Source organism: Chionomys nivalis, chromosome 5, assembly GCF_950005125.1.
Source record: "Chionomys nivalis chromosome 5, mChiNiv1.1, whole genome shotgun sequence".
NCBI classification, from domain to species: Eukaryota; Metazoa; Chordata; class Mammalia; order Rodentia; family Cricetidae; genus Chionomys; species Chionomys nivalis.
Window position 1 is genome coordinate 95,522,277 of NC_080090.1, and position 23,725 is coordinate 95,546,001.

Here is a 23,725-nt window from a genome sequence, read left to right on the forward strand (position 1 = left end):
TTTAGTACAGTCTTGGATATAGTGTGAGTCCTTGTGTCTAAAGAAAGAAATGGGGAGAAAAGAGAAAGTATGGGTAGGAGTGGGAGAGATAGCGAAGGAAAGGAAAAAAGAAGAAAAAAGTGCCAGGCATGCTGACACATGTGTTTGATTCCAGCACTCAAGAGGCACAGGCAGGGAAAAGCTGTGAGGTTGAAGCTCAGCTGTTCTACACAGGGAGTTCAGGCCAGCCAGAGTTACATAATAAGAGCCTGTCACTATCTCCAACTCCATCCTAACTGTGACTTTATCATTCCTTATCCGTATCACTCCCTTCATTTTGCCTATAACAAATACTCTACTTACTATCAAATTATATATATGACTCATGAAACATACATGTATGTGTACATAATTTTAGTTTTTGGTTCTCAGTATGGTATGATAAAGTTCTAACTGATGAACCTTTAGCTACTGGGATGTAGTCCCAATAGTGTTTTCCAATGTTGTGGGCATTCTCGTGATGGCGAATTAGAAGCAAGACTATATTCAATAACTGGATTGCAAAATTCTTAAAAACATCAATATTTGTTCCAGTGAAGTGAATTGAGAAAATTCCAGCCCACCACAGGTTGTCCCCACACTGAGAATTCCCCCTAGGCTGCCCATATAGACGTGGGTTTCTTTCTGCTTTCTGAAATGCTGTGACTTCTACATTCCACACAGTTACTCGTATACAGAAAAAAACTTCAAAGATTATTGTTAAATGAATAAAACCAGTGACAAACAACCATAAATTATGTCTTCCCCCAGATAAATTTTCACTTCAAATTCCAAATCCGATTACTAAAGGCTCAGAATTGCAGCTAAGGGGAGCTTGTGGTGATTGGTGATGATTTGGGAGGACAGTGGTGATACTACCAAGGACTAGTCACATGAAATTGACTACGTGTAGATATCTACTACCAGCATTGATAAAACTTTATTATAACATAGGGGAAAAAAAGATTGGATCATAATGTATTATTTATTTCGATTTTAATAGCTTGGTAATTAAACAATAGATTTTCATATCCATGAAAACTAAATCATTTTTAAGGAATGTGACTAAACAGAGAGACCTTAGAATTCAAATAAATCACTCTAAAACCAGGTGTGTGTACTTGTGGGTAAGATGGAATTTAAATTGGTCAGAATAGCTCACAATGAGTTTTGAAGTTCATCGTGCCTGAATTCTTGCAGTGTGATTTGTCTATTCTTGGAAGATATCCTGAGCAATGTGCTTGGAGTGACATCATCCTAATTTCTTCATACTAGTGCAGTGGTGGGCACTTTGTTTCTCTTGTGATACTGGAGCAACTGGATTAGGGTTTTGCTTGATATAAGAGACTAAGGAAAATTTAAAGTATATTCAATATAGAGAAAATCTGTGTGTTGTCCATCCTTATATATTTAATATATTGAATAAACTTTTTTACTCAATCTTTGCTTTTGTTATTTAAGAAAATCAAGACATCAAAATATTGCTGGAGAGGAATGAACTATTTTCCTCCTGTAACATGGCTATTCACTCAATGTAGACATAGTTGAAAGTTGCTTCTAGTATGTTGCTGGGAATTCAGTAGGCAGTTCCTCTTACACCAAGAACAATGAAAAATTTGTGATTGTTAATATTTTTCACTGTTAAAACTGGAATTTGGGCAAGTGAGTTGGCTCAATAGATAAAAAAAAAAAAAAAAAAAAAAAAAAAAAAAAAAAAAAAAACTTTACCATCAAACCTGATGACCAGACTTAAATTCCCAGAATCCCCATGGTGGAAGAAGGATCCTGGATCCTATAATTTGTCCTCTGACCTCGTCATGTGTCATGGCTCACACACACACACACACACACACACACACACACAGTTGTGGGGAGAAATAAAGAAAATAAGTGTTATTTGAAATGTTGTGATTTGCCTTAAAACATTAATGACATCTAAGATTCCAGCACCTGTAGTCTTCCTTTCATGAGCTGTGTTGCTGAGCATGCAGTATCCACGTGCCAGCTTTTGTGACATGTCCTCCAGCACTGTGCTGTGACATCTTAGCCCTCTAGCTTTGGGTCATTCACAACAGGTCACCTGAGGAAGCAACAGGTCTCTCTAGCCTGGTCAGAGTATCAAGTAAACTCACCCCAATCTCTGTCCCCAAAGTTCCCTCTGCAGAGCAGTGACTGGTCTTCTATTCTGTTGCCCTCGTAGTGTAGAAAAAAAAGGCACAAAGAGAAACACAAGAAACAAGAGATCAGGAAATGGGGTCTCTAAGTCAGTATAAAAGATGAACTTGAATATATAATGTCAGAGCAGCAAATGCTATGGTTTCAATGGTACTCAGACCCTAGAGTAAGTTATCTCTGTCTATCAAGGTATATATCGTACTGGTTGCAGTGAGAATAGCTCCCACAGGCTCGTGTATTTGAATACTTGGTCCACAGTTGGTTCAATTCTTTTGAGAAAGATTAGGAGTTGTGTTGGAGGAGTTGTGTCACTATGGTGGGAGTTTGAGATTTTCAGAGCCCATGGCAGATCCAATGTCTCTGCCTCCTGCTTATGGGTAATATGTAAGTCCTCAAACTATTGGTTTAGCACTATGCCTGTAAGCCTGCCACTATGCTCCCCATCAGGATGATCAGGGACTCAACATCTGAAGCTATAAGCAAGCCCCTGATTTAAATGCATTTTTATACATAGCCATGGTTGTGGTGTCTCTTCATAGCAGTAGAAAAGTAACTAAAACATGCATAAATTTGATTTTTTCTTTCAGTGCAATCTACTTTTGAAAGTCATCTACAATATTTTAGTAATACTTTTGTGATCAGAACCGTGGACATGAGGGCTGAAGATCGGATGCCCCAGTAGTACAGAAGAACTTTGTGTGACTGTCCAGGCAGCAAGACATCTCTGTCAATTCTAGAGATTTAGAAGTTGTTTATAATGTACTTCTTGTTTACTTAGGTAATATTATATCCTTCTGGAGTCTTTGGTGGAATTGAAGAATTTATGGTTATAGTTTTCCTTATTTGTGGTAAAAGATAATATAGATATAAATATTGTAACTGTAATTCTTGCTTGATAACTGTTTTGTTATATGTAATTTGTACTATATTAAAACGTTCCTTTTTGTTTAAAAAGAAAAAAAAAACAGGTGGACCAATGAAATCAAATTGAAGACCTTGATATTGATCCATACACCTATGAACATTTGACTTTTAATAAAGAATCTAAAATTATACAATGGAAAAAAGAAAGCATCTTCAACAAATGGTGCTGGCATAGTGATGTCAACATGAAAATCTGAAATTAGCTTTGCTTAAATAGTTAATGCTTCCCATAAAGTCCAAACAAAAGCAGAGTATTTTTAAAAGTAAATGAGAAATTTTTACTTTGGGAAAATAATGTGTCAAAGATCATCATGCTATAGAGAAATATCCCAAGCTAAACCTCAAAGTATAAGTCTGCCTTTAAGAGACTTTGAAACAGAGTTTAGAATGTGTTGATCTCTAATGAGAGGCTACATTGGTCATCATGTGGCAGACCTTAAGATTCCTGGTGCCCTTCCTGGTCTTCATTCCTAGTCTGGGGAGTTGTCATTGCTTCACCCCTACACTTGTTTCCCAGGTAAGGGGGATTTTACTGTTCTGCTCTTAACTTCCTGACTGGCCCGATGCATCCTTCTTTTCCCTTCTGTCATTTCCAGTCTTCTTCTTCTTCTCTCTTCTCTTCTTCCTCCTCCTCTTTTCCTTCTTCCCCATCTTCTTCCTCTTCCTCATCTTCATTCTCTTTCTTCTTGGCATGCTGCTTTTTGTCTTTCTCCTGCTGCTGCCCTTCCTCCTCCTTTTTCTATTCCTCTCCCTTCTTCTTATTCCCTTCCCCTTCTCTCTTACATTTAGCTCTGTCCCTCAGCATATGCCTTGGTCAATTTCATTGCTATTATTGCTTGATTTACATTGCTACCTATATGATAAATTCAAATCTTAATACCGCCGGGTTGTTTGCTGGCCTCATTTCAGAGCAGAGATTCACACCAACAGTCACTTCTGTTTCTGCCTTGGCATTAGTACTCATGTGCATCAATCCTTTCTCTCTTACTATCATTTCTACAGAGCTCATCTCTAGTTTGCCCTTGAGTATATGATCATAGGTAAAGGGAAACGGCAAGCACCAAGGTCTGCATTAATTAACAGGTCCATTAAGGGCTGAATGCCAGAACCTGAACAGATAAAAGCTTGCCAAGTGCACAGATCCAGAAACATAATGGCACCTTTCTTTAGCATGAGTTCTATAGACTATAGTGATAAAGTACATGGCCTTCCCTTCATTTTCTGCTAATGCATAAAATCAGTGTCTTGCTTCATTTTGTTCTTGTCACTGGCCTAAAATATACTCAGGTTCAACCTAAGGGGAATTTACAAATGTGTATGTGAAAGTAGGGATATGGACCCGATGTCAGTGGAAAATAAATCATGATGTAAATGAACCCTTCTGTACAATGAATCTTATGTCAATATGCACAATGTCATTTTTATTTTATTCCAGTGGGCCTGTGTTTGATAATTGTATTATAATATGTAATATAAATTGTAGATTTTGCTTGTTTGCTTGTTTGTTTTGGTCATGACCACAGGCTCCCAAATAACCACACAGAGACTTATCATTAATTGTAAATGCTTGATATATAGGTTAGGCTTGTTACCCACTAGTTCTTATATCTTAAATTAACCCATATTTCATATCTACACTCTACAACATGGTGGTACCTTTTTTAGTATGGCATGTTCATCTTGCTTCTCTCCACATCTTTTGGAGACTCTACCCTTCTTCATCCCTGCACTCTCTTTTTCCCTCTCTGCAAGTTCAGCCTAACTTCTTCCTGCCAAATTATTGGCCATAAGCTCTCCATTAAACCAGTGACAGCAACACATTTTCACAGTGTTCAAAAAGACTATTTCATGTTTAATAAATTTGCTTATTAATGGAATTATTTTACAATGAATTTTAAATTATATTTACCTTCATATCATGTACTTGTATATCAATATTTACTTATTATTTTAACTCTATAATTCCTTATTATCTTTGAATGTTTCAAAAATAGTGGCTAAAATGTTAGCTTTGATTAGATTTATAGGTTAGATCATTGGTATTTATCTTCTGAGAATGTTCACCTACTTAATTTTAGGATGCTCTTCCAAAATATTTTTTCATTCACTACTAGATTTCATTATAGACTTTATTGCCAAGAAACAGCCTCTATGGTGGTTGGGAAATAGACAATTTCCTTAGCCTAGTCACAGATGTAAGTAATCAAGTAGTTTCAAGATTGCTTTAATTCAGTCTTCTTCCTTGACTCTCAAGTAGCATGGAACATGCTTTGACATTTCAGAGGAGGGTTAATTGGAGTAGTTCTCCATTCTGACTATCTTTGCTTTCTATTGCTTTGATGGACATCACGACCAGAAAAAAAAAAAAAAAAAAACAAACAAACAAAAAAAAACTTGGAGAGAAAATGGTTTATCTCATCTTAAATCTTATAGTCTTTTACAGAGTGAAGCCAAGGTAGGAGCTGATAGAGAGAACAAGGACAAGTACTGCTTACTGGTTTGCTCTGCATGGCTTACTCAGTCTGCTTTCTCATGCCACCCTGGATCACCTGCCCGGGTTGGCAGCACCACACAGTGGGCTGGTGCTTTCCATAGCAATCCATCAAATAAAATGCCCTCCAGACTTCTTCACCTACTCAAATTTTATAGAGTCATTTCTCAATTGAGGTTCTTTTCCAAGATAACTCCGTCTGTGTTAAGTTGACCTAAATACATAAATAACAAACAATTAAACTAGCCAGGACACTGATTACTAGTTGGTGCAAATATAATGCTTCTTTAAGTAGAAAGCAACTCAGCTTGATTTAGTAGCTTCGTTATCAAGAAGCTAGTGTAACTGGACTAGTGACACTGGAGGAATGATGACTGAGTTTAATTAAAGCAGGTGCATGAAAAATTGCTAGGAACATTTTTCTTGAAAAGTGCTGGACTAGTCAGGTTAAACCACAAACCTTCATTCTGGCTTCTACAACTCCATACTGTCTCTGGGTATTTCTGCTTCACTTATCCTAGGTAGTAGTGCTTAATTTCTCTGTTAATTTCTACACAAATCATCTGTTTTATATAGATATAGACTAAAGCCACCACTGTGGTTATCACACTACTTTAGTTTTTTTACATATAATTCCTTTGTCTCACTAGAAACACTGATCTTTTTCTCTCCAACATGTGTGTTTTCAGCCTTGTAAGTCTGAGAGATCTACTTGGTAAAGTTCATGGTAGCAATATAAAGAAAGGCCAGTCTAAATCATTTTGAAGATAGAGTTGACAAGATCCCCTGATAGACCGGAAATGATATGTTGAAGAAACAAGAGATTCAAGGATGAGTTTACAGGTTTTTGTTTGTGCTACGGGAGGACCTTCCGCTCCTTCAGCCAATAGCCACTGAAATACCAGCCCACTGAGGCGTGGTCTATTTATCTTTAAAAAAGAGCAGCAAGCCTCGGCCCGCTCTGTTGGCTCTGGCTCCTGCTCCAGCGACTAGGCTCTTTTTCTGATGGTTGGTGTTTGTGAGTTTTAACCCCCCAAATAAATACCCCTTTAAATCCTAACTGGTGTGGGATTGTATTGCACATTAGCTTGTTTTTTTTTTTTTTTCTTGCCCCTTCTCTTTGTCTTTTGTTTCTGTCTGAGAAATAATATATTAACTTGTAATATAGAAATTGTGGGGTAAGTGTTGACCACCTCTTGTTGGCAGCTGTGCATGGGTGCATGAAGCCTATAAAGGAGGTGCATGCAATAATCAACTTTATTCAGAGCATCAGGGTTAACTTTAAGCATTAAGAAGAATCACCTGGCCGGGCGGTGGTGGCGCACGCCTTTAATCCCAGCACTCGGGAGGCAGAGGCAGGCGGATCTCTGTGAGTTCGAGACCAGCCTGGTCTACAAGAGCTAGTTCCAGGACAGGCTCCAAAACCACAGAGAAACCCTGTCTCGAAGAAACAAAAAAAAAAAAAAAAAAGAAGAAGAAGAATCACCTGAGTCAAGTATACAATTATAAATGCAAGTCACATGTGGCAATACCCTGTTTTTCTCCATAGGCATATAAACAAATAAGAGTAGATAGTTGAAGTAAATAATCTGAAGTAAACTCACTCTTATCTGCTACAACTGGGAGGGACACAAAAGCACATTCCAAGAATGTTTTGAAAAAACTGAGGTTACAAGACTCTTGATTTCTTGGAGCTTTTGCACAAGCATTCAGAAATCTCACATAACACCATTCTTGGATGGTGCTGTAACAAGCAAGTTTACCAGAAACATCAAGAACCTGGTTATGACAAGCTTTTCCATTTTCTCAAATAGCCCAACTAATGAAAGAAGAAAGGTGAATAAGTAAGTGTGTATATTTATCTCTCTATGTGTATATGCATATATATGTTGGGGGAAGCTGTTAGTTTGTTCCCAGCTATCCAGACCATGAAATAATCACACAGAAACTATATTATTCACAATACTGTTTGACCAATAGCTTAAGTGTATATCTATCTGGCTCTTATATCCTAAACTAACCCATCTCCATTAATCTGTGCATCACCATGAAGTCATGTCCTACTGGCAAAGTTTCATCAGGCTCCAGGGGAGGTGTCTATCTCTTATGGTAGCTGCATGGCTTTTCCTCGACTCTGCCTTCTTCCTCCCAGAATTCAGTTTAGTTTACTTTGCCTAGCTCTATTCTGCACTATCACAGGCCAAAGCAGCTTCATTAATCAATAAAATCATAATTAAAATGATTCATTCATTAACCAATAAAATCAGCACATACACAAAATGATTTTTCATGTATACATATATACACGTACATGTATATATACAAATATATAATGCATTATATATATACATATGCATGAAAAATACTTATTTGTATAGGTACAGAGATAGGAGAGAGGGAAAGACAGAGAGAGAAGGAGAGGGACAGGGGGAAGGAAAGGTGTTAACAATGAATTTAAAATTGGCTAAAAAACTAGTAGGGTAGTAGGTGATAATTCTCAATCTTTCACATGGAGCCAGTGAGATGGCACAGCAGACAAAGTCACCTACTATTGAACCTGACTTCCTGAGTTTGATCCCCAAGATCCATATAGTGGAAGGAAAAAGACAACTCCCAAAAATTGCCTTCTGAATTTTTTTGCATATATCACAACACATATTTGTGTACACATGCATGAATGCAGACACTAAATAAATAGTGATTTTTTTAAAAAGCAACGTGGAGGAAGCCAATAAGCTATAAAGTTCGGCAAGGGGTGGTGTTGTGGTCTTGAATCCAAAGGCAGCCTGAAGGAAGAATTCCTTATTCTTCAGAGACCCCTAGTCTTAAATATAAGGCATTTGAATAATGAGGCATGATCACAAGCAATATAAAGGATATTTTGTTTTAGTTAGAGCATACTCATTTAAATATTAATTACATCTTAAAAAAATAACAACAACACACACAATCATGAATGATCAAACACCTGTGTAGCACAACTTAGTCAGGTTAGTACATACAATCAATTATCTTTAAAGTATATTTTAGATGCCTGAGACATCTAAAGAAAAATGTCAGATAGTCATCTATGTATGTGTACTTAAACACAATGCAGAAATATAGATCCTGGTTCCTCAATGCAGATGCATTGTTGAATCCTTGCCTCAGAATCCAGCTAGATAATGTGAATGCAACAGGCCAAAGTTGTTCTCCTCAATGTTGCTGGGATAAGGTCATAGTCCTGAGAACAAGACATTTATAAAAGTAACATACAGCTCATGATTCTTAGGTTCTCCATGAAGTCACAGAAACAAGATTAAAATGGAACAAGGAAAGCATGAAAATAGGGAAAAGTTTAGAATCAGTTCTTCCAAAAACATTCCATGAAGGAAGGAACAACACAAAGACATGGTAGTTGTTATTGAACATGAATGTAGGCCAAATGAAAGAATATATTAAATATATTGTTTGAGCTATTGAAATATGATCATATTCTGCCCCAGATTTCCCCTACAGATTCTCCTGGATAATCCCAATGTATCCCATTCTAATTCATGTTCTCTTTTCTTTTAATACCCGAGTTAAATTATTGCTGCACATAAGTGGGTGTGGGGCCGTCCACTGGAGCATGGGAAACTTCTTAGTTGCCACAACCAAATGAAAGTTCCTTTTCCTCCTGGAGAAGATATAAAATGCCAAGAGTTCCTCCATAAATCCATGGTGAGATTTTGCCTGGCTTACCCTTAAGTAGGTCTTCTTCAAGCATCCTCAATTTCTGTGAGTTCATGAGCAGAGTAGGTATGTCATGTTCAAAGATGAGCATTTGACAGCATTCCTTTCCATCTCCTACACATACTTTTCCATGATCTCTGAACTTTAGAGGGCTGGATGCTGGTAAAGGCATCCTATCCAGAACTGAGCACTTATAGACACTTACTCTGTTTTCTTTCACTAGTTATAACTGCAAATAGAAACTCAGCTAATTATTTTAATTAAGTGCATTTTATAATGTAAAGTGCCAATAGGGGTGTTTTGCTAAATTAGGTGATATATATGCAAGAAAAATGACAGCAGTTGCTCTATGGCCATCCTTGAAGATGTTTAAAGGGTAGAATTTAGGTCACACAATGACATGTTTTTGTAGAAAGTACTGTGATATTTAATAACAGAGTAGCACATCTCCACATAGAACTTGGCACATTCATAGGTGGTGGCAAGAGCGACAGCATTCTTCTGATTGCCTCAATTTTCTCTCTGAGGCTGTGCCATCCAGTGAGAGTGAAAGAGGGAGTTGGCATGGAGAACTGTAGGAAGCAGGGGAATGCATGATTTGAGGAAGCAGTGCTTTTGTGCAATTTGGAAATAGCCACTTTTTGAAAGCAGACTATCCTGTCACCTTGGAGAATATTGGCATGGTGTGTAATGCACCTACAAACATTATGAACATCAGTAGAGTGCCCTTTAGAGTGACTGGCGTCATGCAAATATATTTGAGTCTCATTGCTAGGAAAATATGTATATAGAGAGAGACCAGTGATCAGTTGCCTAATGAAGAATATCAATATAATGATATATTATGATGATCTCACCCTAAGACAACTAATTGACCCACTGCATTTCCAGTGGGTGACAGAGATTCTGAGTACAGTTTCCTCTTTAAGGGTATCTGTAATAGTACTGGCATTAAGTAAAGTAAGCCACCACTGTCACCAGGATTCTTCCTCTCAGAGCTATATCCACCAAGCCAGAATAGAGCTTTCAATTTTTATTTAAAACTAGGCCACATCTTTCTCTTCTATATAACTTAAATGAGTAGATTTTTGCATATATATGCTGCTTCAGTTCTGTAAAATATAAGAACTAAAATACTTCTAAAATATATTAATGGTCCATTAAAATGATCCCTAGTGATGTTTAAAAGGAGCTAAAGGGCACTTGTTTGAATAGTATATTAATAATGTGGAAATGGACTGAATCTTTTCTTGGAATTCTGGAACTTTTCATGTCCATTGATCTATATTCAAGGATGACAATGGATGTTAACTAGAGAATGAAAAAATATTTGTGAGAAGTATTTTTGACTCAGTTTCTGAATGAGGAGTGAGGAATGTTTGACAATTTTGTAGGAAAGCACCCCATGGTAGGAAATCACCCCACAGTAGGAAAGCACCCCATGGAAAGTACCCCATGGTAGGAGAATACCCCATAGTAGAATATCCCATGTTAGGAAAGTACCCCATGGGAGTAAAATACCCCATAGTAGGAGATTAGCTTGTCATAGGAATATCTGTCTCACATGGATAAATAGGGTATGTCTGAGGATGAAATATATTTAACAAAGGCTAATTTGTGGTAATTTGTTCTCCTAAGAAAATGTAAATTTGTTGAGGTTTGTAGAAAAGGCTTTAGGGGGAAGGTTGGGCTTTCCTTTATCTAGACCTCAACCCATGACTGTCATTTATCACTCTGAAATAGCCTTCATATGCTAAAGGCCAATAAAGAACAGGGTTTGTAGCAGTCATGGAAATACTGCTGTCATTACACATAGTTTAAGACCAGGGTTTGACCATGCATCAGTAAATACCCACTCTTCATGCTCATGCTAGTGACTCTAATTAAATCAGTATTTCTCTCTCACACACATACAAAGACATTAAGGTTGGGGAGATGCATTTTGAGAATAAATATCTTGAGGAGGTTAATAAAGGGGTGAAGAATTATGAAAATGACCAGAATTCATTATATAAACATACAAAATTGTCAAAAATAAATAAATTGACAGGAAGTATCTAAAACAATTATACTTCTAAATAAATTACAAAAGTGACATTAAAACATTAAAAGGCCAGAGCTTGAAAGCTAGTCTTGTGGATGTGTTGGTAAGATTATTGAGAAAGTAGAGTTTTCTTCTCTTCGACATAAGACATTGTATTAGCTTCCATTTTGCTGAGTAAAGCAAGGGGAAAGCAAAGTTGTAGAAGCTAAAAGCACCGAGCTTGAGCTTTGCCATGGACTAAAAACTGAATGGGTCTGGAGGAAAACTAACTCTACCCATCTTCAGTTGCTCTTCCAGCAATGGTGATGCATAATAAGTAAACAGGAGACAGCTCACAGCAGCAGGAACTTCAGGGAGCAATGACATGGTAATCTTTGTAAGTCCTGAGATGACAGGAGTTATAACCTGTATAGGAACATATCAAATGACCAAGAAATGACTCAAAGGCCATGATGATTTAACAATAGTAGGTTTAAAAAAGTCAGAAATACTTTAATAGGGGCAGGAGAGATGGTTCAGCAGTTAATAACATGTACTCTTCCTGCAGAGGACTCAAGTTTAGTTCCCAACAGGCATGTGGGGCAGGTTATAACCAGCTGCGACTCCATTTCCAGGGGTGTGGCTTCCTTTCTGGACTCTGTAAGCACTGCACTTATGTGCAGATATCTACACACAGATATATACATATTCAAATAACTTAAAAAACAAAAGATAACTTTTTCCTTTATTTATTAAAAATAGATAATTTTATACACTGTATTCTGATCATGGTTCCCCTCCTCCAACTCCTCTCACCTTCCCACTTCCTCATCCAGCCAAATCCACACCCTTTTATTTCCTCTATCATTAGAAAAGAGACGTCTAAAAATTATAATAATATGCAATAAAAACAAACCAATACACAAAACAAGCAGGAAAAAGGAGCCAAAGAAAAAGCACAAGAAACAAATCAAATTCAGAAACACACACATTTACACATGCAAAAATCCCATAAAATCATTAGAAACCATAGCATATAAGCAAAAGACCTGTAATATTAAAAATAAAGAACCAAGACAAATAATTTAGAAAATAATATATATTAATATATTACATTAATAATATAGATATTCTTTTGTTAGTAAGACCTAATAAGGAGACTTTTCTCTCTGGCTTTGTCTGAAGAAATGGCAATCACAGAGTTTTCCAGTTCTGGAAGAACTAATTCAAAAAATGGATCCATGATATAGTGGCTTCATTTATATTTGTTACTGGTGCCATTTCTCGATGTCATTTAATTAACTACTTTACTAATTTTTATCAAGGTTTTGCTATTAAATACTTTCTATTTTTATATATTACTGGGATATCAAACCTGAAAATGATCATTAGTAATGTTAGTTTATATTAATCTGAAATAATTAGATGCAGCAAAATAACAAAAGTTAGGACAAAATTCTGTACGATATACAAAACTAAATATATAGCCCTAATTTCTTCCTGCCTGTTGAACTATATGGATGTCAAATTGAGGGTCTGATTATTATTTGAAGATTTTATTCCAATTCAATCATATTTAAATTAATTCCCAAGTGGGCTGGAGAGATGACTCACAGGTTGAGTGCGTCCATTCAAGCCCAAGGACACAAATTTAATCCCAAATCTCATGCAAAGATGGAAAATAAAAAAGAAAGAATTTACAATGTTGTCCTCTGACCTCCACACCTGAAGCCAAACCCACGTGCCCCTACTCCTGTGAACATTTTTCTCCATTATTCTATGTACATGAGTGTTTGTATGCATGTATGTTTATACAGCTCATGTATGAAGTGGTAACAGAGGTCAGATTATGGCTTCAATCCTTTAGAAATAAATGATTGTACACAGCAAATCCAAGTCCTCCAGTAAATGCCATAATTCTCATGCCATCTCTCAGCCTGGTTTAAATATTTTGAAAAAGCATTCCAAAGGATTTTATAGACTTATCATGTAAATAGGACATTTGTCTCCAGAGGTTTTATTTCAGGAGCAGGTGAGAAGTGATAGCTATGTGATAAAATATGGAAGATTATGAGTGACCTCCAAGTGAATACATGCAGAAACACATTGCTGTAAGCATGGTACATAGGCTTTGTTTTTCTGGGGTAAAATCAATTTTCCTAGCAACCACCTATTCTGAAAGTTCTGTAAGTGTCATAGTGTGTCTCATTGATATTTGTACCACAGCCAATAAAGAGTTCCAAAGTTTGAGCTAGTTTTGTCTTCTCGGTGAATGTATTTTAGTAATTGTCCTGCTTATCGCTAACAATCAATTTGACACATCCCAGGGCCATCAAGAAGGACAACCTCAAATAAGGAATGACCTAGATTGGGTTGGCATGTGGATGTGTCATTGGAAATTGTCTTCTTTATTGATGTAGGGTGACCCAGAGCATTGCAGATAGGAGCATCTCTAGGTTTGATGTTAGGTGGTCATGAACTGTTATGAAAGCTAGCTAAGGGTGAATCAGTCTTGGACTCAGGTAGCAAGTAGCACCTTGTATAGATCCTGCGTGCACTTTGGCTGTGAGTGAGTCCTTTGGTTAGACCTAATACTGTATAAAATAGCAAGAGTTGTGTTCAGTTACTACCTTGGGTTCCTGCCTTGATTTCTCTCAGTGATGGAATGTGGTATGGTATTGTCTGAAGAAACAAACCCTTTACTACCCTAAATTTCTTTTGATTAGACTGTTTTCTCATGGCAACAAAATAAAACCATATTTATTTATTTTAGCCAATAATGCTTAAGAAAGCATTTCCATGTGAGGGTTTCCTTAGTTTAACAGTCTAGATAAGAAATCTGGCTCTAGGCCTCTTTGAAAGAAATGTATGCACATATATGTACACAGTCAATTTCCAACCAGTGAATTTATTATTGCATTTTGTAAAATATTACTATTATTAAGATATTTATTTATCATTTAAAAGATCTTATTTTCTTATCATCTTTCCTCAAAAAATTATAGATTGTTGTACCTAGAACATTTTTGTCAATTGACACTTTCATATATGCATAAAATATATTTGGATCATATTCATCCCCCCACTCCTCCCTTTAACTCATTGTAAATCCATCCTCTATTCATCTACCCCTTCCAAACTTTATGAAATCTTTTGGTTTAGTTTCTTTGTTTGTTTATTGGTTTTTATTTGTTTGTTTAATAAACTACATCACTTAGTTTCTACAGCTCATGCATTCATGAGTATGGGGCCACCTGCTGGAGCATGGTTGGCTTTCTATCTTTAAAGACAGCAGAATGCCCCTCCCCTAAGAAACCATTAACTATCAACAGCTTCTGAGCTAGGAATCCTCCATGCTAGAAAGTTGACTGACTTCACCCTGTGCAGATCACTCTTTCTACCTATAGACAAAGTTTCTTCAATGGAGGGATATTGAGTAACTCCAAAAATAATGACTTTGCCTTCAAATGTATATGGCACTGAAAAGTGATAGAAGCTTTACCTGAAAACAAATTAAAAAAATAAAATTAAGTACCAAGTCCCAGGGGTCCTCTATGAAGCTTTTGCTGAGACGTGCTGCAATGGATCTGCTCATTGAAGCAGGAGAGTTTGAAGTACAGAACCCCTTTATCAGCTTTACTACTTTTCTCAAGATCAGCTGTTATCTGAGAATATTTAATGGAAAGTCCCAGAATTACTTAATAAGTATTTAATTGCACAGATTTCTGAATTGTGTACTAGTCTTCAGTACCCCTGCTTTGTTTGGACAAGAATGTTGGTCATACTGTTTCCAGGATGTCTTTACTATCTCTCTTCAACTGTAGCTACTTTTTTTTTAAAATTTATTTTTTATTTTTTTTTACTTATTTATTTATTTTTATTCTTTTTTAATTAAAATTTCCACCTGCTCCCCATTTCCCATTTCCCTCCCCTCCTCCCAAATATTGCCCTCCCCCCACTTCCCTCCCCCTATCCCCACTCCTAGCTACTTAATCCTGTGTTCTCAGATCAGCTACTATGGTGTCACTGTGCTGTGTGGTACAGGCAGCTTTATTATACTATAGTGTTATAATTGTTCTCTCTACTCCTTTTCTTGATGATCTTCTACTGTACCTGAGCCAGAAGTTAAGCTTTACCCATATGTATGTATATAAAGAGCATGTAGGGGACAGTATGATGCATGGATTCAGGTGACTCTAGGAATATTGCAATAAAACTACTATGATAGAAAAGAGGTTGCTTTATTGCCATCTGTTATTATCTGAAATTGTATCTGACACTATGAACTTTATCGTAATTATTTTCATAGGCAAGAAAAAATCTTCTATATTTGCTTACCATTTTTATTTCTAATTGCCTGAGTTTATTGTTACACAAAACAGATACAAAAAAGACAAACAATACACCATTTACAGTGTAGTTGAATCCCAAAACCAACCACTAAATACAAGCAGCTTCTGCCACAAGATGATTCAGAATTGACACAAGGAGCACAAGGAGCTGGATGGACAGATCAGCAGTTATGAAGTGTTTTCTTATCTTCCAAAAGATGCAAGTTTAATTCTCAACACCCATTCATCAACTCACAACCTCCTGTAATCCCAACTTCACGGGATTAGACGTCCTCTTCTGGAATCCAAGCTGAACTGGGTACACAAGACCCACACTCTCACAGAAACAGACACAAAAATAGACACAGAGATCTGCCTGCCTGTGCCTCCCTAGTGCTGGGATTACAGGCACGCACCACCGCTGCCTGGCGATGTCATTGATTTTTTTTCAGCTGTGTAGTACTCCATTGTGTAAATGTACCACAGTTCCTTAGCCATTCTTCGGTCAAGGCACATTTAGGTTGTTTCCAGCTTCTGACTATGACAAACAATGCTGCTATGAATATAACTGAGTACATATCCTTGTGGTATTATTGAGCATCCTTTGGTTATATACCCCAAAGTGGTATTGCTGGATATTGAGGAAGGTTGTTTCCTAATTTTCTAAGAAATCACCATACTGATATCTAAAGCAACTGTACCAGTTTACACCCACACCAGCAATGCAGGAGTGTTCCCTTTACCCCACATCCTCTCCAGCATAAGTTGTCATTGATATATTTGATCTTGAACATTCTGACATGTATAAAATGGAATCTCAGAGTTGTTTTGACTTGCATTTCTCTAATGACTAATGATGTTGCAGATTTCCTTAAGTATCCTTCAGCGATTTTAGATTTCTGTGTTAAGAGTTCTCTGTTTAGATCTGTACCCTTTTTTTTTATCTGATTATTTGTTCTTTTGATGACCAGTTTCTTGAGTTTTTTGTGTATTTTGTAGATCATCCATTTGTCCAATGTGGGTTTGGTGAAGATCTTTTGCCATTCTGTAGGCTGTCATTTTGTCATGTTGACCGTGTCGTTTGCTTTACAGAAGCCTTTCAGTTTCAGGAGGTCCCATTTATTAATTCTTTCTCTCAGTGTCTGTGCTGTCGGGTTATATTTAGGAAGTGGTCTCCTGTGCCAATGCATTCAAGTGTATTTCCCACTTTCTCCTCTATAAGGTTCAGTGTGTCTGGCTTTATGTTGAGGTCTTTGATAGATTTAGAGGGTCCTCATTTTGAATTGAATGTAAGTACTTAAGATACTGGGTAGTCAACTTAGTGTCCTCATTGCAGAACATTTTCTTTGTCTTTAAATACCTCTGTAGAGATGATGTCATCCTTTCAAGATTACTTATGGTTATCTGTTAACATACTGTATCCATAACTAAGGGTTCCCTTTTCTTCATTCATATCAGTTTTGTTGTTTTCTTTAAAGGTGACAGGGAAGATGTTGCATAAACATACTTATATGGTGTGTGTGTTATAAATGTTAGTTGCAGGTCACATGAACTATGCAAACTGAGCAAGAAGCATAAGAGAAGCTCCAACCCTTTCATCCAAACTATCATTTGTAGGAGAGGTTGAGGTGATAAAAGACAAGCAAGAAATCAGAGTGAGAGTGATGTATTATTAAACAAGATTAAAAATACCTATAGTTACAGGTTGAAGAGCTTCAGAGAGAGACTATTGTATGCTGCCTGTGAAGTGCAATTTTGTGTTGTTGATTTTGTCACATGAGGAGATATCATACTGCATTTTCCAGCGTGTGTCTTTTAGCACTTAAGAAAAATTGAAATTCCAAACTTCTAACACTTGGTAGCATGTTTCCTGTAGCTTTATTTATATCAAGGAAGAATAGTTACTTTCAAAGAATATTTATTTAAATTACATATATGTGCATTGTGCCAGGTGCCTATAGAATCCAGAGAACTGGTTGAGTATTCTGGAGCTGGAGTTACAGGTGGTGTTGAGCCACCTGATATGGGATAATAAGAGTCAGATCCTCTGCAGGAGCAGCCAGCACTGTTATCACTGAGCCTTCTCTCCAAACATAAAGAGGAATTATTAGGAACTTCAGTTTGCTGAAAAATGAATATTCAAAATTATTGAACAAATTCTCATAGATTACTATTTCACTTTTGAATTATTAAATATATTTATTACAATAATAATTTTATTTGGATTTATTTAAAGTATCAGTGCTTTGAAGAAGTCAATTACTCTGGAAACTTAAATGAAATATATTGGTATAATGCAAGCAGCATTTTCTTCCTCATGGAATTTGTTAATCAATTAATCTATGCATATGTGGTTTGTGTATGTGCATGTATGAGCTTGTACAGTTACACATATATAAAATTAATCTTGGCTTTTATGAGAATTTGTTGTATCAGAATTCAAATCTTTATCTATCTATCTATCTATCTATCTATCTATCTATCTATCTATCTATCTATTTATTTAAGATTTCTGCCTCCTCCCCGCCATCGCCTCCCATTTTCCTCCCCCTCCCCCAATCCAGTCCCCCTCCCTCATCAGCCCGAAGAGCAGTCAGGGTTCCCTGCCCTTTGGGAAGTCCAAGGACCTCCCACCTCCTTCCAGGTCTAGTAGGGTGAGCATCCAAACTGCCTAGGCTCCCACAAAGCCAGTACGTGCAGTAGGATCAAAACCCAGTGCCATTGTTCTCGACTTCTCAGCAGTCCTCATTGTCCGCTATGTTCAGCAAGTCCGGTTTTATCCCATGCTTTTTTAGAAGAAGTTCAAATGGCCAAAAGACACTTAAGGTCATGCTCAACTTCCTTAGCGATCAGAGAAATACAAATCAAGACAACTTTAAGATACCATCTTACACCTGTTTGAATGGCTAAAATCAAAAACACCAATGATAGCCTTTGCTGGAGAGGTTGTGGAGTAAAGGGTACACTCATCCATTGCTGGTGGGAATGCAAACTTGTGCAACCACTTTGGAAAGCAGTGTGGCGGTTTCTCAGGAAATTCGGGATCAACCTACCCCTGGACCCAGCAGAATTCAAATCTTTATGCTTGCTTAGAAAACCATCTCTCCAGTCCCTTCCTTCCCTATTTATAAGCACATGATTTTCATTCTCTGCTCTTCTAGATACATTAGGCTAATTAAACATATGTAATATTTTTTAAAGAATTAAGATCAGATTACAGAAGGCTGGAGAAAAGACTCAGCACTTTTTTACAAAAGATCAAATTATACAAAGTAGAAATCTGGGGTTATTTTTATGATTTTTCGTTAAACTGACATAAAATAAGTAGAGTCCAGGAGTTTTATAACAAGCTCTAGATGATTTTACTAATTATAGATTTGAAATATTAAAGATAGTTCTCAGAGGCTCCTAGAATCACAGAGCATAAGCCCTTGAAAGTAACTTAACCCTTGAAAAAATAAGCAACTACTGACCTGCTGTGAGTGCCATCAACAAAGAATAAATGACCAAGTGAAGGTCTCAGTGGATAGAAGGTCAATGACGCCTTGGTAGCATGACCTTATCTGAGGCTGAGCATGCTGTCAGACATGCCAGTTACAAATTCTGTTTATAAGGAGGTTGGGTTGAAGATTAAGGAGGAAATCCATGTGTCTAGCAAGAATGGACTCCCATATTCTTCTTTTCTAAGATGAGTGCCTTTAGGTAGGGACTGACAAAAGCCAAATGTTCTTTTAGCTTTAGAACTGGAGACTAAATCATGATAGGGAAAAAGCAGATGTGTAAGATCGAGAGTTAAACACAGTAACTCCCAACCTGGTTGCAACCCTCTGGGGGCTGAATGAACCTTTCAGAGTGTCACGTATTAGAAACTCTGTATAGTAGATATTTACATTACAATTTAATTACAATAAAAATATTAGCCATACTCCAAATTAAAAGAGAATAAAATACAGTTAACCAGTGAAATGGGTTTCACATTATGTAATTAGCATTTGCAGTCAGTTATTGGGTGCAATTTATTTTCTATCTTTTGCCTTTCCCAAGAAGCCAGCTCATGGAAAGACACTTAATTATGCTAGCTGGAATCCTTAGATTCCCAGCAGGCCTCAGCTGTGACCAGTCTTTTATTTAAGCTATTGTAGATTTGTCTAAAGTCTGAAAGAAAGAAGAGCAAATTTCTTGTAGGCAAGAAGAAGTTTGAAATTAAGCTTGCTTCCAAAGACAGAAGCTGTGTGATCCTCGAAAGAGGTGATGTGGGGGTTTTCCCTAGGCTCCCTGTGTGAGGGACATCAGCAAGACTTCTAAGCAGAGGACATCTTTACCTGTGATGTTGAAGGGCCATGATGGCAGCTTAGAGGGATCCTTTCTATCCTCCTGTATTTATTCCTCATGAATTGACTAATTGGCTGATTCGGGGTAGTTTTGTAACCTTTAAGTCACTAAAATTTATGTAAAAAGAATTTTGTTTAATTTTTTATGTGCCTGTAAACATGACTTGTGAGTATAGAAGCACTCGTGTTATGGCGTGAGTATGAAGGTCAGGGGACAACACTCTCAAGTCCTTTTCTGTCATCTTGTGAGATCTGGGGTCAAACCCAGGTTATTAGGCTTGTGTTCAAGCTCCTCTGCCCACTAAGCTTTCTTTCTGGCCCACCCTTTCTTTTTTATTGATTTTATTGAGCTATACATGTTTCTCTGCTCCCCTCTCTTCTTCTCCCCTCCCCTTCAACTGTCTTCCATGCTCCCCATGTTCCCATTTACTCAGAAGATCTTGCCTTTTTCTATTTCCCATGTAGATTAGATCCATGTATGTCTCTCTTAGGGTCCTCATTATTGTCTAGCTTCTCTGGGATTGTGATTTGTTTTCTTTGCTTTATGTTTAAAAACGACTTACGAGTGAATACATATGATAATTATCTTTCTGGGTCTGGGTTCCCTCACTTAAAATGATGTTTTCTACCTCCATCCATTTGACTGCTTATTTCAAAATGTCATTATTATTTTCTGCTATGTCATACTCCATTGTATAAATGTACCACATTTTTTCTTATCAATTCTTTGGTCTAGGTACATTTATGTTTTTTTCAGCTTCTGGCTAAGACAAACAATGCTGCTATGAACATAGTTGAGAACATGACCTTTATGGTTCGATCGAACATCCTTTGGTTATATACCCAAAAGTGATATTGCTGGTTCTTGAGGAAGGTTGTTTCCTAATTTTCTGAGAAATCACCATACTGATGTCCAAAGGGACTGTACCATCTTGCTCTCCCCCCAGGAATGCAGGAGTGTTCTCTTTACCCCACATCCTCTCCAGCATAAGTTGTCATTAGTGTTTGTTTAAGTCTTTATCAATTCTTTGGGAATTTCACATCATACATTCCAATCCTGCTCACCTCCCAGTCCCTACGTATCAGCCCCTTACCCCTGCAGCCTGCCCCTCCCCCAATTAATTAAAAAAAACAAGCAGGAGAAAATATGCACCTCACTTCTCTGTCTTTCCAGAGAAAGACATTCATACATCCTAGTGGCATCAGGAACTGCAGTGTGCCACACAGTGTACTCTTTTGTCCAATCCACCCCACCTGCCAGTGCTCATTGCAATGAGTCACTGGTCTGGTCAAGGCTTCCGGCAGACCATCTTGGATATCCTACTGTTGCCTGGAGTCATGGAGATCCTTCTGTTATCATTCCACAGAAGTGATCACTTCACATCCTAGAAGGCCATAAATGGGGTAGATGCTAGGGTGGGCCACCACAAGGATCAGAATGCGGGTTCGGGTGATAGTCGTGCTGGTTGGTATAGTATGGCCCGTAACTGTAACTCAGACTCAGAATTTAGCATGTGGAACTTTTGCTTCACAGTAGCTATTGTACAATGAGACTTTATTTCTTTTAAATTACAAACATGTCAATGCCACTTGCTGTCAGTGGGAAAAGCCACAGATGAGGTTGCATCTCAAACTATGTGGAGAGTATTCAAATAACCAATCCATAATAATAATAATAAATCAAAAGCTCAATTGCACTAAAACTTGGAAATCGAAGAACCATTTAAGCCCTGTGGTGGCAGTACTGTACTCCTTGCCTTCAGATAAAGAGATCTATCTAGGTATCTAGACAGGTTAGATTGGAACTAGAGAAATGATTCAATAGTCAAGAACACTGTTTGCTTTTCCAAGCATCAAAGTTCATTTCTCAAACCTATGTTGTACAGATCACAACTATTCCTAACTTCAGCTGATGCCATCTTCTGGGCTCGGTGGGCTCCTGCACACATACATATATGACAGGCATACAGACATATCCATATCCATCTAAACAAAATTAAATAACATTTGGTTAGATGGGGTTGGCTCCCTTAAGTTAGGCAAGGGCCTCATTATTCTCTCTGTCTCTGTCTCTCTTTCTCTGTCTCTCTGTCTCTGTCTCTCTCTCTCTCTCTCCCTCACAGCTAACAGTTAAGAGGTAGAGGCCATTTTTTTCTTTGATGCTTGACAGTCCCCTTCCTTAGGAGATGAAAAGTTCTGATGATAAAACAGCCTTCACATCCATTTTTGTTAAATCATCTTCTTTGGGTCCTAATGTTGCTGTGCATTGATGAATGTCACTTGCACTTTGGATTCATGTAACCATTTTTCTTTTCACGGTATTGCACTGGAATTGCGTGTTCATTTCCATGTTCCAGATTGCTGTTCAGGATATCTACACCATCAAAACCAGTTAAAAGCCTACAATAATGGTTTATTTGATACCCCTCATTTTTTAAACTAATGATTGCTTTGTAAATTTGGCCACAACTGACTTGTTATATGTGCATGTGTTGACATTTTTAAGTAAATATTTTTATGGGCTGGAAAAATAGCTCCATGGATAATGTGTTTGCTTTGTAATTATGAAGACTCAGATTTGAATACCAGAACCCATGTCAATACTTGGTGATACTGTGCATATCTGTAATCCCAGTTTGTCCACAGAGAGATCAGGGGCAGATACAGGTGAATCCCCAGAAGCTCATGAGACAGATAACCTGGTGTCTGCAGTAGTGAACAGTGAAACCCTACCTCAAACAAGCTGTAAGCTGAGAACCAACAGAAAAGGTTGTCCTCTGACCACATACATGTCCCATACCACACATGTGCTTGCATTCAAATGCATGAACATGCATACACACACACACATATATACACAAAACTAAAAATAAGTGTCACGTAATAATATCAAATGAACACTTAAAAGTAACATGTCATTTTCTTTATTTCTATGAAATCATTAATTCTAACCACCAGATACCATTCTCTAAGTGTTACACACATTATATTCTAATTAGACTCCATGTTCTTCAAATGTTCAATATTGATATCTTTCTTTAAGGACTACTGAAATATCAGGCTAACATGGAACTATCCTTTACATTAGGGTATTCCATAGGACCACACAGAGTGAGCACATGCATGATTTTACTCCCAAATATTTTATTGATATATATTCTCCTTGCTTACATGACAAATGTTTTCTGTGATATTGTTTAAAGAAGCTTCTTTTTCGAATTAAAACATGAATGTGAAGGTCTGAATACATGTATATGCTTATGAGTGTCGTGAATGTTGGGGCTCCCAGAACTGGAGTTACAGGAAGTGACAGTGAGTCACCTGATGTGAGTCTGGGAAATTCAAGTCTTACTCAACCATAGCAAGAGCTCGTAGCTGCTGAGTCCTCTCTCCAGCCTTGCTTTCTTGAGTCTTTAATATCCACTCCTTATGTAGCATATGCATACCATTCCTGCTATGTACTAATATAAATGTAAATTGTGGTTTTGCAAGCTTCTGTATGATTCTGGAGACAGACTTTCTAGCCCAATTCTCACAGTTATTATACTTGAATCTTCTAACACTGTATTTTATGATAACATGGCCATAGCTTTCTACTTGATTTGTATCACAAATGAGTTCTGGTAGCAAATGCTGAACAGGCTCTGAAATATATTAATGGCAAATCCTCATATGGGGCCTCTAGCATCAATCACATTAGGTTGGAAAACAGACAAGT

The 23,725-nt window shown here is 37.2% G+C and overlaps 1 protein-coding gene across 1 annotated transcript in view; it reads left to right on the forward strand.

The window, feature by feature from the left end:
* The window catches only part of Dpp10 (dipeptidyl peptidase like 10), a 742,401-nt gene that overhangs the window by 245,754 nt on the left and 472,922 nt on the right, over positions 1 to 23,725 (forward strand). The gene's annotated exons all lie outside the window — the stretch shown is intronic.